The 15939-nt window shown below is 46.1% G+C and overlaps 1 non-coding gene across 1 annotated transcript; it reads right to left on the bottom strand.

Annotated features, from left to right (window-relative positions):
• Nucleotides 1-4453: 4453 nt before the first annotated feature.
• On the bottom strand, nt 4454-4524 carry TRNAG-CCC (transfer RNA glycine (anticodon CCC)). Its single transcript has one exon. It is a non-coding gene; the product is annotated as a tRNA-Gly (tRNA).
• Between the last annotated feature and the right edge of the window lie 11415 nt (nt 4525-15939).

The raw sequence follows: 15939 nt of genomic DNA, 5'->3' as shown, positions 1-15939 counted from the left end.
CAACAGCCCACGCAAGTGGTGGTAGTGGCCGACTGGCCACTAACAAACGTTTGGGGACGGGGACTTTTTTTCTTTTCTTACAAATTAATCTGGATATAATGTTCCCCTTTCATACACCTCTACGCGGGGTGATTCGGTTCAAATTAGAACATTTCCTCACTTCGCAGTCACAGAAAGGAAACTAAAACAGAGGTCATCATGTTAAAATAATTACAGCAGTTTGCCAGAAACGGTTGCCTGATATTTAACAGTCTGTGTCGGAAAACATACTAAATGATGACAAACGAAAAACATATGAAGGGGTTCTATTGTTAATTTTCCTACTAAAACCTTTCAAGTTTTATGGGATTGGTTCATCAATTCCTGCATCCGCAGTTCCAGCTCACTGACTGTTTCCATGTTTGTTTCTCAATATGTAAGAAACTACACTCCTCTAGGACCGGTGCTTAATTTGTAAGTAGAAGCCCCGGGGCTCTCAGTTTTGCTCAGAAGGAGCTGCTGTATGTCAGCACGCTGAAAGCCATGGCTGCATAGTCTTGATTCCGCCACCTGTTTCCTTGTTCCACAAACTCCTGTCCCGTTCTTTCACTCTTGCATGTTCTTGCTTTGAACCTTCGTCACTTTTTCCGGCCTTTTTCTTCCTCCTTTGCTCCTTGTGTGTTTTCCACTCTCTTGCTTTGGATATAAAAGTCTGACAAAGAAATATAAGTACTGGTCCCCAAAAATGAGTGCCAGTGCGCACCCCCTCACCCACTGGCTCAAATGAAACACGGTCTAGCCCATGTATAAATTAATTCCATTCTTCGACCTTGGTTCTAAGGTTTCTACACGGTCTCCCTCTTCATCTCACATCTATTCTTTCACACTTGCTCTTAAGACGCATTTTAACTCTGCTTTTCGGACAAATCTTTGGATAATTTATCTGATAACTTCGTAACACAAGGGTCCCCTTACTGCCAGCAGGCCTCCAGATAATAGTGCGATCTATAAAGGTTTTAATAACATAATGTAATATAACAAAACATTTTGGCAAGGGAAACAGGCTCTGACAACTTCCCCACTGCAGAACGAAATAATTAAAGGATGGAAGCCACCAATTAACCTCAACCTTGTCTACCAGGGGGAACCAGTAGTGATCCATAGCAGCAGGCCGGTGAAGACGGAGGCCACAAGGGTACGCAGTGACACAGCGATACATAGAAGAGCCCTTCAGACTAACAGGCCATGGAGACCCATGAAGAAGGAATGAAGCCTCCCAGACTATCTCAACTTATGGGTGGAAAGTTACTTTTAATTGCCCTCCATCGATTTCCCATGTCCCCTCAGATACATTTCATGGCAGTGAACAGGTTCTTTTCAAATGACATATAGGCCACTCAATTGATCTGGGTATATAAAAATCTTGTATAGGAGAGCATATGACTTTTGTGTCTAAATGCCTAGTGCAAGATGTTACAAACTGCTGTATGTTGTGCAAAAGTGTCCCCTCTGGAAACCCTGTAGACCCAGTTAAAGTAAGTCACTAGAATATCCATTGCAGAAAGGTGCAGTCAAGGAAGAGCTACCAACCAATCTCAAGCCTGTATACCTCTCTGGAGGCGCCCATAATAGGGAACTTCATCCTGTGCACCAAAATCGCATTCTGTACCAAACCCCTGACTGTGTGAACTGGTCGATCATGTGGGCATGACAAGCTGTCTACTTCCAAGAACAACAAGCTTTGGCATAGCCAATAGGACTCGCCTTATGGACCTTATAAGTGTTTAGCCATGCAACAGTTGATGTTGTTGCTCCAAGGATATTATGCTGCATAACGAAATACTTATAAGGTCCAAAAAACGAGACCTGTTGGCTATGCCAATGCTTGTTATTAAGTGACCTCAAAACACGATTTCTTCCCTAGAATGGGCAAGGCCCCTGAATAACGTAAAATAGGGCTAAGCTCATCCTTCATTTTCTTGCCCCCCTACTCCTAGCTGAATGTAACTCTCAAGTCTCTCAGAACTCCATCTCACCAAACCCATGAACTCCATTCTGTCCATCCTTATTGTTTGCCTTTTGGTCTCTGCCTCTGTTCTAAAGAGGTGTGCATTGGAGGACATGTAGCCCTGCCACTTCCATGTTCAATGACTTGCAGAGTACACCTAAAACCAACCATTTATCAGTCCCCTGCTTCCTTGTTTCAGTTTTCCTGCACCTGGCCTTTACTACTGCACTGAGATCTCCCTCTCTTGCTTTTCCACTGACTCTAAAGAGGAGGAAGGCATTCTTCTGTCCATGTTGAAACCTGGCTTTCCCAATGAATTGTGCTGTGTCAGAATATTACAAGGAACTTCTACTGCCAGTGTCTAGGAAATAGCCAATATTATTAATGCATTGTTCACAGCTGGACTTGTCCCCAAAGTTTGGAAATCCAGTGTTGTTAGCCCTCTGCCTTCAAAAGATGGTTTGGATGCTCCAAATGTTTATAACTCTGATCTCATGGTGCAGTTACCCACTTTGGAAAAAAAGGCAAAGCAAATAATGTCTGAACAACTTCCCGACCATCTTGAAGAATTCAATGCTGTGTACACTCCTCTGTGAGTTTCTGTCCAAGTAGACAGATGGAATCAGTCATGGCTTTGGTACTTAATGAGGTGCTTCATTAATATTGTTTGATACGATGTGGCTTAGCGAGGCTGATCCTACTGGCTCTTGAATTTGACACAATCGCCCACTGTACCATCATTGAAAGGTTTGATGATGTGTATCTCTCTAGAACCACATCAACCTGATTTAGAATTTTTTTGTTTTTTCCGGCCATTTTTAGTTTTTCCCTCTGTTTCATTTTAGTTGCCAGGTAATCGGCTGTGGCGCCTCACAAGATTTTTCTATTCCCCCTATAGGTTTCTTTGTTTATTTAAGCTCTTTGTCTTATTAGATTTCTTAAAAATGTATTTAATACTTGTGCTCAATCATGTCGGAGGATGGTGATGAAGTTAAAAATTTGCCCCCCCCTGGAAACATTTCTGCGGATGCCCATGAGGGGAGATGCGGTTTCACAGTGTGTTCCATGTATGTTTACCCATTGGTGAAATTTACATACAGACTGCACGACAATGTACATTGTGACTGTTTGTGAGGAGTTGCTTATTTGATGCGGGCCAGTGGACATTTGTACTACATCACGGATGTGAGGTTGTACTCGTACATTGTCATTTTTCAGTTTTTTTTCTCTGGTTTTATGGTGCATTTTCCCGCATGATATGTGGGAATTGCCGGCCTGTCGCTGGTTATCGCTGATTTTTGTTTCGCAGTTTGGGACAGGACATCGCCGCCTTTGTCGTGTTCGTGTTTCGCATTTTTTAGGCGTCCGGTTCATTTTAATGCGGTCATTTGACACGTTATCGTGAGACTATCATATGGTACCGCCGTGTTGAGAATACAACATTAACACGGTGTTATTTTCCCGCGATAGACTGCAATGTGAAATGTTGCGTTAAGCTCATTTTGCGATAATTATCACACGTTCTTGAGAATATCCCCCTAAGTTGTTTGATGGATGAATACTAACACAACGTTAGATGTAGATGAAGTGTGCAAACTATCTGCAAAACATCCTTCTCTTCACTGAAGGACATCAGAATCAAGGGTAAGGTATAGGGCGGAAACATCACCACGATTTTGGCACCCAGGGGCAGTATTTGCAAATTCGACCAGGTTGACAAGATACCTGCTGGTGTGACCTACGAACTGTTGTATCCTCTGGAATTGGTGCCAGTGATTACACCGTGCAGGAACCAGCCCAGTGGATTCCCTAAGGGCCTGTGAGGTGACTTTCCTTCCTTTAGTCTGCAATCCCCAAAAAGATTAAAACGTTATGCACGTGCTTTTACTTCATAAAGAAGGAGGGTTTCTGTTTTTTCCATTCTATAACGAGCTATATGTTATTCAGGATATTGGTTGACACTTTTAAACGTGATATCAACATAACTGCACAACAAATCGAGCAGACATTTTTGGAACTTGCTGGAAAACGCTTAAAATAATGAGCATTTACCACGCGCTTTAAATCCTTTTTTTTTTTTTTAGCCTCGTGGCGCATTAATCCTTGAAGGGTGCTATTGTTTCCATGGGAAAAAAATCCAATAGACGAATGATGTCTTGGATTACATTGCTTTTTGCCTTTTCCAATTTATTCTGTATTAAATGACAACTTTTTAAAAACTAATGTTTCTACCATCAGAATGTAGAATTTTATATGTCACATTTTACAAAGCAAAACACATTTACGGTGCTAATAATTTAGAACGTTGTACGTTTGAACTTGCGAAACATGATTTCTACTTTCTTCCCATAGATTAAAATGTTAAAGATTATCCTGTACATTACAGTTTTAAATCAGTCACAAAATTGGAAAGGATTAAAGGAAATAAATTAAATGTACGACCTAATAACTAAAGCATAAAATGAATGCGCCAGCCGGGAATCGAACCCGGGTCGCAAGAATGGGAATCTTGCATGATACCACTACACTACTGGCGCAGGTGGATAAGCCGTACCTATCTGTCTTACTTGTATCTAAAAGACGTGTGTGAGTCTTGTAAATTTTAATTGTTGAAATGGAGGTAAATCCAGTTTTATATTTGTTATTGGAGCTCAAATCCACATTGTGGCTCAGAGGGGAAAGGGCCTGTTTGGTGCAGCCAGTGACGGGGCGCCCCTGACTGCACAGATGTTCGCCAGGGGGTCCAGAGAGTTTGGAGTTTCAACCTCGCTTATAAAGAAGAATAAAAAATCCTGGTGAAGTATTTATAGTCTCAGTTAATAGTTTGCGTACAGTCATTACTGTTCATTAGGTATTTCTATCGAATACATGCCAACATACAGAGAGCAGGTGTGTTGTGGCGAGGGGCTTTATTTCAGGCTAGTCCTTGTGAAGCCTGAGGGCCACTGTAAGCCCACATCTTGCTTGTCGTCTCCCCTGTTTTCGTCCATCCATGGAACGGCTGGGTGTGGCCGCTGCAGCTGTTTTCCTTTCTCAGCTCTACCACTGTACCCCCCTCAGCCCCCTCTCAGGCCTGGGCAGGCCCATCAGTGGACCCAGAGCTGTGGTGCTCGGCGGGCCTTGGTGCTGCTGGGGCAGGCCTGGGGGTGTTGAGGTCGCACCACACTTCCTTAGTGGTCCATCTGTCTGTTATTTACATGGCCGTCTGTGATTTTGGACCAGTGTCCGTTGTCACTGAATGGTTGTGTTACAGATTGCGGTTGTCCATAATTTAAAGCTGCTAAACTGAATTGAGAGCAGCTGGCTGACAGACAATCAGTGCCGGAAATGAGCAGGACCCGGGGACCCCCGTGGAATATGCTGAATACATCCAGCAGTGCCGGGTGATGTCTGCTTTCTGTTCAGAGCAGGAACCTGCAGGAGGTAAGAGGGGTTTCTTATGTTTACTTCCTGCTCGGCCCAACTCAAAGGCCTGACTTAAAGGGCCATCAGCGCTTCTTTTGTTGGAGTCTCATCTTAGCTAGGAGCTAAATGGAGTCAAACACTTCTATGCCATTGCAATGGAGGGAAATAAAGGCACTCAGCTAGTTATGACGTCACAAGCACTTAGGAAAAACTATGATTTGGATCCAGATTTTTGACTTTGGTCGAATAATGGTTTAAATAGCACTTACTCATTTGTACAATTTTATTTTATAGCGCCACTCATCAGAATGCAGAGCGCCAGATCGCTTGACATCACTCACACATTATATTGAGACAATGAATCATACAGGTGTGCAAATCCATGTACAGGAAATGTTACATAAGACAATGGGGGTCACAATGGGTAGGAGCCGCATATCATCCACAAGGACAGGCATTTTATCTTACAAACGACTGATCTAGAGAGACACAAAAGGCCTGATTTAGACTTTGGCAGATGGGTCACTCCGTCACAAACTTGAGGGTATCCCGTCCGTCGCACTACAAGTGTATTACATCCAATGGCATTTGGAACACAGATGCGGGGATGTCCGTCAGGTTTGAGAAGGAGTTACCCGTCCGCCGAACTCTAAATCAAGCCCAAAGTCAGAATTTAAAATGCATGCAGTGGTTGGAGTTGTCTTAACTAATAAGACTTTATTACTACCTGAAAGGAACCCTTTTCACCTTAGACTAGCGAAAGACTGCGGAAAACGTAGTAAAGTTCTAATCTTATGTCTTGCATGCAGCTCCTTAATGATGGCTCATTGCTCACCGCGCTATAATAGAAGGGTTGAAGCGTATGAACTGCAAGCGACATAAGGATCTCAGTGAGGAAGCAGTAACCTATGGAAGTGCCCACATAAAATCAGCGGCGGCTCCTACTTTATGGCGCAGGAGCGTAGCCCCACTGCAAATTCAAGCATGAAAAATAAATCATAAGAAAGCAATTGTATCATCATTTTAGTTTTCATCCTGGAGGGTGCCAGTCCAGCCAAATGAGCGTCTGATCCAGTCTTACGGCAGGCGGGGGCCATCTTGACACCGTACAGCAGCTGCCGCAGGGGGAGGAGGAGTGGTGGGCACTGCATGCTGGTTTGGCCGACTGTCTTAGACCGACATGCACACTTAGATCTCTCCAACCCGAGCTGGTGGTGAAAAGGCTCTGGCTCCCAGTCCTTGTGTGAGCGCAAAACCAGCCCTCTCAGATCAATTCCGGCACTTCCCTCATGCTGGGATTACCAGCGCAAGATCAGTGTCTGGATTGGCCTAGGGGAGTCTAGGAGCCTGTGTAGTGCACCCATGGACTGCCAGGAGTTGGACACTTCTTGCACTGATCACTTCTGTCTGCAGAGTGCGAGAGGAAGGTCACTTGGTGCTGCTGCAGCAAGAGGTGCTGGGTTGGCTTCAAGGCACTCGGGGGCATATCATCAACGGCCGGAGTTAAAATTATCGCCGCTTTTGCGCCCGTTTTCGGGCGAAAAGCAGCGATAATTTTAACGCCCTATCAGCATGGGCACGCTAACGCGTGAATCCATCCTGTAGGGCCCATTATCCTTTCACCTCGCCTCGCATCGCTAATGAGATGCTAGGTAGGCGTTCCCGTGTGAAAGACACACGAAATACAGCAAAAATATTTTCTGACAGAGGATCTCCCTATCAGCAAGGAAATCGCTAGCCGGCCTAGCGATATTTAAACTAGCGCTATCAGGCATTATCGCAGGTTCCTTACGCCTGCTATTTTTCCGACTTGGCTATGTTCATAATGGGAGGTGGATTCATATGCTGAGTCCACATCTCCCTATCAGCAATGTTTTTGTGTAACTCTCTTTTATATCGCAGGTAATCCTGCGATATTGCCCCTCTACGCCGATATTGCCTGGATTTCTATTGCTTCGGCGATGCGCGTTGCTGATAGTGTGCTCACCGGGCGATAGAATCCGGCGATAGGCGGCGTTAATTTTCTGCACGCTAAACAGGGCCTGCGATAATTATCGCTGGCCATTGATGATATGCCCCATAGTATTCTCAGGATGGAGCAGTAAAGGTCACAGATGGGTGCACCGCTGCTTTCGTACCCCTGTACTCACCTCAGATAGGTGCCGTTCATTTCCCTACCTCCTGGATCAGGGGATTATGGGGGGATGCAAGGAAGATTCTGTTGCCTTTGGGGTCTACATATAGCTCCTTCCAGCGCGCTTTATGTGCTTGTTAGGCCAGTGAAAATGTTTTTTTGAGAGGTTGTGTGGTTACGTGCCGTAGATTACAGTCACTGCTGTTTTTATCAGATCTCTTGCTCAAAGAGTGTCCATTAGTAAATATAAACTTATGAGTGAGCCAAGATCACACATGGTATGTGTTGCGAGCTGTGAGGTATGCATAGCTTTCTCGTTCTGTTAAAGGGCTCTGGAGCTGTTGTTGTTTGTTAAATGGCCTTCAATAGCCAAATAGCTATTCTCATGTTAATGGCTTTTGATTCGGGTCGGGAGGGGAAGAGCTCCGAGGAGGCGGCCGCAGCAGTGCTAGGTAGGATGAGCAACAGGCGAGAATGCTTTCTTTATTTAATTGCATTGTGTGCTAAAGATTCCCTTTGTCTTGGCTACATTCATGGCTTTTTACTTGCCTTGCCAGAAGATGAGAATGCATCAATCAGGATTACAAAAGGCTGCAGGTTATGTGCAAACTGTTCATTAACATTAAAACAATGGTTGTCGAACAGTAGCAGAAGCCTGACATTTAACCACCCCCGTACGCCTTACCACTTTCAAATGTCACTAGCCGCCACTGCATAAAATACAAGTCTGTGATCTGCATGTTAAACATTGTGCTTTGGAGAAGATATATTAAACCTACATGCTACTTTATGTCAAGTCAAAACTTTAAGTAGACAAAGCATAAATCTCTTTCTCTCCAGCATGTGCATTAGCTACAACAGTTATTTTCCTCTTATTATCCTCTGAAAATAGCTGGGTACACCAAGATTTATGCAGCATGTCCCTTAACCCTATAAGATATTTTAAACTTCAGCCTTAGTGACCAATTAAATAAGCCAGAAAAACGTTCTCATTTGCTCTTGTTGTCAATGTCACGAAACCAGAATTCTTTATGCATTTTTGACTACCGCTTTTCATGACCCTGCCCCATGTGACTCCACTACCTTTTTGCTGCCACACCTTGACCCCAATTTATAGAATCCCGGAATACATTTTTTCAATTTTCAGCACTGCAGCCAATCACCTGGCTGAACCAACCATTCAATCCCCACCCTGGACTGAGGCAGCACTCTGCGAGCCGACCTATAATTAATTAGCTTACAAGTTGCTCAGCCAGTCCTACTGCTCTTCACACAATTGCTCTCTGCTCAATTGAGGGCACACTTGCTGTACTTCAAGGCATGTGAGCCCCCCTTTCAGCCTCTCTTTTGTTGACTGATGAACCAGGGGCGGCTCCTACATGTGGGCGGAGGGGCGTCTTCCCACTGCTTTCTCGCAGTGCGAGAAGCAGAGATATAAAATGGTATTATAAATAGCATTTTATGTTTCTGCTTCTCGCACTGTGAGAAAGCAGAAGGCTTTGGTTGGGGGTTGGTGTGGGTCTGCTCGAGGGCAGGGGAGGATTGTCTTGCCCAATGCTGCGGGCCCTGATTGTTTGGTCGGTCCCCTATGGCCGACCAAATCAGTCATGCGCACTCTACCTTTTCTCCATGTACATGCTACATGCAGCCTATATGGAGAAAATGGATTACCCATAGACGCCTGTGTGGTTGTCGTCCCAGCCAATCACAACGCTGCAAGGGAGGTAGGCTCTCTGCTTCCTATTCCACGGGACCCGGCCAGGAGCTGAGACGGCGCAGGGCCCGGGAAGGTAAGTTCATTTTTTTTTAATTAACGTGCCCCCACGTGAACCCCCACGCGACCCCTCCACTTGCCCCCCCACCCGAGAGTCATGCCGGCCGCGACTGTGATGAATACTGGACCTGGCCCTGAGCATAAACAAGTGAAGGGGCAGCACAACCGGGCCCTGCTCGCTTTCCACAAACTCCCCCTGCAGCCAGGGGCGTAGCTTGATCAGTAAGATGGGGTGGGGGGCGTAGCTTCAGATTTTCCAACAATGGCACTGGCATATAATGTTAAAATACATTATACGACTAGTAAACGTTTCTGTTGAAATCCGACTGACACCTCACCATACCCGACTGAAAGTACCTGTACCCAACTATTTAGCAGAAGATACATTTATTGGGGGTGGGTGGTACACCCCAAACTCGCCCCGTGAAGCTATGCCCTTGCCTGCCGCCCGACTCACTCCTCCCTAAATGCTGCTGTGCTGCATGGATGAAGGGAGGCAGCATAGCTGGTGACTCTCAAGAAGTTAGGTTGTTTCCCTGTTGTGATGAGAAGGCCAGTGAAACGTGAGCCTGCACAACACTATGACTAATGTACACATACGCACGACCCTCTCTCAGAAACTGGCACATGTATCTGTTTTACCAGAAACTGTTGGGACTTTGGGAAACTCCCTTAACCCCTTCGCCGCGGCACGAATTCCGCCGCGGCGCTGGGGGGGTTTGGGGTCAGCGCGGCGCCGCCATGCTCGTGACGGAACCACTCCGTCATGAGTCACGGGCGAGCTGTGCTCATGACGGAGTGGTTCCGTCACGACTCCGCCCACTTGCATTGTTCGCCCGCACAGGCGGGGAATCAGTGCCGCGTGGGCGGAGCGGCCGCCAACGGCCGCAGCATAACGGAACCACTCCGTCATGAGCACACGGCGCCCGTGGCTCATGACGGAGTGGTTCCGTCATGAGCAGGGAAGGGGTTAAAAAACGGGACAGTGGGCAAATCCGGGATGTCTGTCACCCCCAAACCAGTGGTCCTCAAATTTTTTTTGCACTGAGTCCCCTAAGTAATTTGTTTTGAAGCCCGATCCCTCCAAAGTTTTAGGCACAAATTGGGGGTGTGAGAGAAACACAGTTGAGCGCAAAGGGTGGGGCTTTTGAGATAATTTCAGGGGAATTTGTAGCTGCTAATCTGCATTAAGTGTGAGATTTGTAAAAGAGCAAATATATCGAGCAAAAACAGAAATGGACCAAAAAACACTACTCCCCATAATTGGGATGTGCTGAGCTCCACACTCTCCTGAGCCCTCGTGCAACTGCACCTGCTGCACTAATGATAGCTGCATCTGGGACTTTCACCCCTTCCCCACCATACCTGGCCATTTATCCAATCTTGAAGCAGACTAATTCTCTGGTTCAAAAGAAAATCAGCCCCCCGTCTTTGCAGCAAGGATACCCTTGGCCTTAACGCTAACATGGAAACTGAGACGCCATATAAGGCAGTCGTAGCTGTGATGCAGTGGGCCTCTCACACCCCTGGGCCCCAGTGCCGCTGCACCTACTTCAGTACTGATAGCTACTGCCTTGAAGAGAGCGTAGTCTCCTCTGCCCTTCGTTAAAAACAAGGGGGCTTATTTACAAGCCCCTTGTGCCACTTTTGTGTCATTTTTAACATGGGAAAAGTGACGTACGGCTGGTGCACGATGCTTGTAAATAAGCTCCAAGGACCCCTGTCTAGCTTCACTCCCCTCTGCCATCTCTCTGTGGCCCAGTTAAGGTGTCTCCACTGCTTAATATTTCCCCTACTTTGGACCATTGTTCCAAGGTCCAAAGCAGCACTGGCACAGCAAGGGTGCAAGCCAGGAAGGATAGTAAAACAGCCATAATTGGGGTTCAGTTGGCCCCTCACACCCACTGCATATGTAGAACCAATAATACCTACAACTCTGTCTCCTCTGCCCACTGGGCCATCCCTCCGTCCCAGGCCTGGGGCCCAAAGCAGGCGATCTGCTCCATCCTGTAACAAAACCAGGAAAAAGGCTAAACCCTCACATTTTGCCACCTGTTACTTGGGCCTTGTCCCCTGAGCGCAGGTGTGACCTGTGCCCTTATTCAAACAAGGAAAATGGGCCTCCCCTCATTTTACTATCAACACAATTTAGGTCTCTCAGACCCCTGGCAGCAGCGCCTGATAACCACGAGAGTGGTGAGGCAGCCAAATGGGTGGTGGCTGGGCACAATCGCACGCGGTCAATCAATCAATGAACATTTGTATAGCACAGCACTGTGAAGGGGTATCTGGGCGCTGTGCATGCAACGTCTCCATCGAGGAGCCAGGACAGAAGCGAGCAGAAAGAGGAAAAATGAAGGTCAGAAACTAACAGAAAAGAGAAAAAATAAAGGTCAGAAACGAGCAGAAACAGGACAAATAATGGGCAGAAAAGAGCAGTAAGAGGTAAAATAAAGGTCAGAAACAAGCAGAAAGAGAAAAAATAACAGGCTGTAAGAGGAAAAAGCAAAGTCAGAAACGAGAAGAAAGAGGCAAAATAAAGGTCAGAAACTAGAGGAAAGAGGCAAAATAAGGGTCAGAAACAAGCAGAAATAGGCAAACGAACGGGCAGAACGAGCATAAAAAGTACTTACCCACTCTGCTGGCTCGTCTCTTCACGTCCTCTGCTTCTGCCCCTCTGCGCTGTAAGCTTGAAGCAGTTGAATTATCTGCACCAATTCAGACACTGCTCTCATGCTACTGATAATGTTTAGCAGCATGAGAGCAGCGCAAGGATTAGCTAGAGCGGGCTGGCTCAACACTCGTACAGGCATGTACCTGCTCTCCTCCAAGCTGTCTAAGACAGCTGGGCGGAGAGGTTTACACTGTGCACGTCAGGCTGGCCATCGCAAGACAGCTGGCCAAAGTGACATGCGCAGTGAAAACTGTTGGAATGAGCACCACTCCCCTGCTGCCAGTCAGCAGCAATGCCCCTCCACTCAAACACCGCCTCAGGCTGGGGAAAGGGAAAAATAAAATGGTAATAAATTAAATTTATAACCATTTTATTTTTTACCTTTACAGTACTGGCAGGGTGGGGCACACTCCTATGCCCTACAGTAGAGGCCACCGCTGACCCCTGGCCACAGTACTACTGCACCTGCTGCACTGATGACAGGGATGTGAAAAAAATGAGCCACAATATCTTCTCCCACCTTCCTAAGGGCATCTCTCTGAGGAAGCCATCTCAATTCATTGGTAAATGAAAACAATTCGCTCCAACACAGTGTCCCTCCTCTGGGTCGTCTGTGCTGTCAAATCGAAGAAGAGACCGAGAGCTAAAGAAAAAAACAGGCCTTTTTACCAGGGTGCCCGCTACCTGATAGAAATGTCAATGTGTGCATTTGGTTAATTAGGATAGGCTTTAATCTGTGGAGTGACTTGAATGTTTATGGTGACAATGATTTATTCTTTTTGAAAGGTAATGTACAGCTGTTATCAGCTGAGTTCTGGAAAGCATACTTGTTGGACTTGGCCTTCTCTGCAGGGTCACCCCAAACCTTTTGCCTCCACCCCTCCTATTTTTCGCTGAATTTGTTTTTGTCGGCCTGGGGACTCTGTGCACTGTACCACTGCTACCCAGTGCTGAAGTGCTTGTGCTCTTTCCTTTAAACATGGTAAAATTGGCTTACACTTAATTGGTGTGTGTAATTTCCTTATAAGTCACTTGTAGAGTGGTATACCATATACCTAGTACCTGTAAATTTAATGCTACCAGTGGGACTGCAGCACTTATTGTGCCATCCACTCAATCAGCCCCTTCAAGCACCTCCTAGGTCTGCCATTGAAGCCTGAATACAGTTTTAAGCTGCCAATTCGACATGGCAATATAACCATCTTGCCAGGTCTTAAACTCCCCTTTTATTGCTTCTAAGTCACCCCTAAGGTAGGTCTTGGGTAGCCCATAGGGCCGGGTGCTTTTTAATTAAAAGGTTGGAGATTAACTTTTAAGTTTTACATGTGCTGGTAATAAAAAACTCTTACATCTGTTTGTTACTACTATGAGGCCTACCTCTCCCATGAGAGAACAGTAGGTCACCTTATTACATTTAATACATGCTAACTTTTGATTGGGAAAAGGTGAGCATTTCATGTTTGGTGTCTGAGAAATTGTGATTAAAAGTCCTCTTTAAAGGTAAAGTTGAATTTTAAGTTACACTTTTGAACATGCCACTTTTAGAAAGTTGGCATTTTCCTGCCCTAAACTATTTGGTGCATAAAGCCTACCCTAAGCCACATGACAGGGTGTAGTTGGACTTTCTTTATTCCTCCAAGACAGTCACATAATTGAAGGATTAGGTGTGCTTGGAAGGCCATCCACTGGCAGGATGGGGCAGAGGTGGGCACAGCCCCACTTGCAACTGAATATGCTGTGCTCTGCCTTCACACAAAGTACTTTTGACTGCTGCATTGTTCATTCAGACAGCTTGGAGCCAGAGCAGGGGAGTCAGGAAACTTGAAGCACTTCAAAGGGGATTCGCAAGAAACTTCTCCTACTCCAAAGAAGGCAAAATATATAAAATGGGGATCCTTTGACCCACTCTTCAGTTCACATTCTGGACATGTGTAAGGACTCTCAGAGGACTTCCTGCTGCTGTGGGCTGCTGTGACTCTGTAAGACTGCTTTCGTGTCTGGAGCCTGCCTTGAGCCCTCCTTCAGCACCTGCGCCCAAGTCTAGCAGAGTGACTCCAAGGACTTGTATGCTGACTTCATGGACAGAAATGCTCACTCAATCTTGAACCTGCACCCAACCTGAGTGAGTCCTAACCCCCAAAGTGGTGCCCCTCCAGTCCTGGACCCTTTGGTGCCCAGATTACCACAAATCCAAAACTTGTGACTAAGAAACAATTTGACTAAAAACTGTTCCGAGAACCGAGGGAAGGCCATGACCAACCTGCTCATCTATGCGCCCAATGTGGCATTGCTGGTTGGGCAGACTTTGGGGCATCTCCTGCTATGTTCTTCTCCGCAGCAGCAAACTCTGTTCAGAGGCCCCTCTGCAGAGGAGTATCCAGCCTCCTGCAACTCTGGCCAGCTGCAACCTCCAGCTTCCTCCTGCTGAAGATTTGCGAATTTCAAAAAAATTACTACGTCTGAATGTAGAAATTTTCACCGCGGCTACATCCACTGGCTCCCTGATAATGATACTCCATCTTCGTACACCACCTGCAGCCTTACCCCGCTGAACCCTACCTACTCAGAACATTTTTCTTCTAAATTTCTTCTAAGTCCAAAGGTAAGCACTGACCACTCTTTGTATCTGATCCATGCTCCATCCGCCGACCCACACTCCATCGCGATTGGCCATATTTTTTGATGTTGACCCAGTCTCACGTGCCTAGATATCCACAGTTGGCACTTTGATATTTTAGGTGCTAGATTTTATTCTGATCTGGTATTGTGTTTTCATGTTACTGTCTGTGTGCTGTGTGGGAAATTGCCCTTTTTGCAGGGTTATCCCCAAACATTTTGCTTCTTCCTCCTTTGTTTTTCTTGACCTGGGGTTGTTGGCTATAGGACTCTGTGCACTTTACCACTGCTGATCAGTGCTAAAGTGCATATGCTCTCTGTGTAAATTGTTATTGTAATTGGTTATCCATGATTGGTATATTTGTTTTACCAGTCGGTCCCTAGTAAAGTGCACCGAGTGTGCCAGGGCTGGTAATTCAAATGCTACTAGTGGGCTTGCAGCACTGATTGTGCCACCCACATGAGTAGCACTGAAAAGAGGTCTCAGGCCTGCTACCACAGTACCTGTGCGCAGTTTGTTAACTGCACTGTTGACCTGGCCAGTTTACCCACTTGCCAGGCCTGACCCTTCCTTTTTCTCACACATTGGACACCCCTATGGTAGGCCCAAGGTAACCCCCTGGGCAGGGTGCAGTGTATGTGAAAGGTAGGACATGTACTAGTGTGGGTAACATGTCCTGCTAGTGAAATACTGCAAGTTTTGTTTTTCACTATTGAAAGGCTATCTTGCCCATAGGACAGAATGGGGAATACTGTGTAACATGTTTACCTGCATATCTTCCCGTAGGAGTGAGATAGAAAATTGGAGTCTGGTATCCCTGAACTCAGAAGTTACTAACACATCTTTTAGGAGGGATGGTTTTTAAATTCTGTGTTTGAAAATAGCACTTTTACAAAGTGGCTATTTTCTTGTTCAATCTTTCTGTGTGCCTCTGTCTGTTTGTGGATTGACTGTCTGGTTTGAGAGTGACAGGGGCTGGGGTGGCTCCAGTAGTCTGGGTTAGTCAGCATTAGGCTGAATAGACCTATCTGCATTTGGAGAGGTGGGAGGAGTAGCACCTGGGCCTGAATAGGGCTGTGCCTGCCTTCTACAATGCTGGCTCCACCTCCTGTGGTGCGTCTGATGAGACTGGCCCACACTAACAAAGGAAGACATTGTGCACTGGCAGAGTGCACCCAGAATTGGTTTGGACTTGGTCCAGGACCCCTCACACATAGAGAACAAAGACTTTTGGGATATAAATATGAGAGCTGAAACCCCTTAAAGTTAGACTACTTCGTGATCAAGAGGAATCCCTGCCAAAGAAGATCAGCTGAAGAGAATGAGGAGAAGTACTGCCCTTGCTATG

Source organism: Triturus cristatus, chromosome 4_1 (genome assembly GCF_964204655.1).
Source record: "Triturus cristatus chromosome 4_1, aTriCri1.1, whole genome shotgun sequence".
In the NCBI taxonomy this organism is placed as follows: Eukaryota; Metazoa; Chordata; class Amphibia; order Caudata; family Salamandridae; genus Triturus; species Triturus cristatus.
Note: the sequence above shows the minus strand (reverse complement) of the source record. Positions and strands in the feature narration are given on the sequence as shown.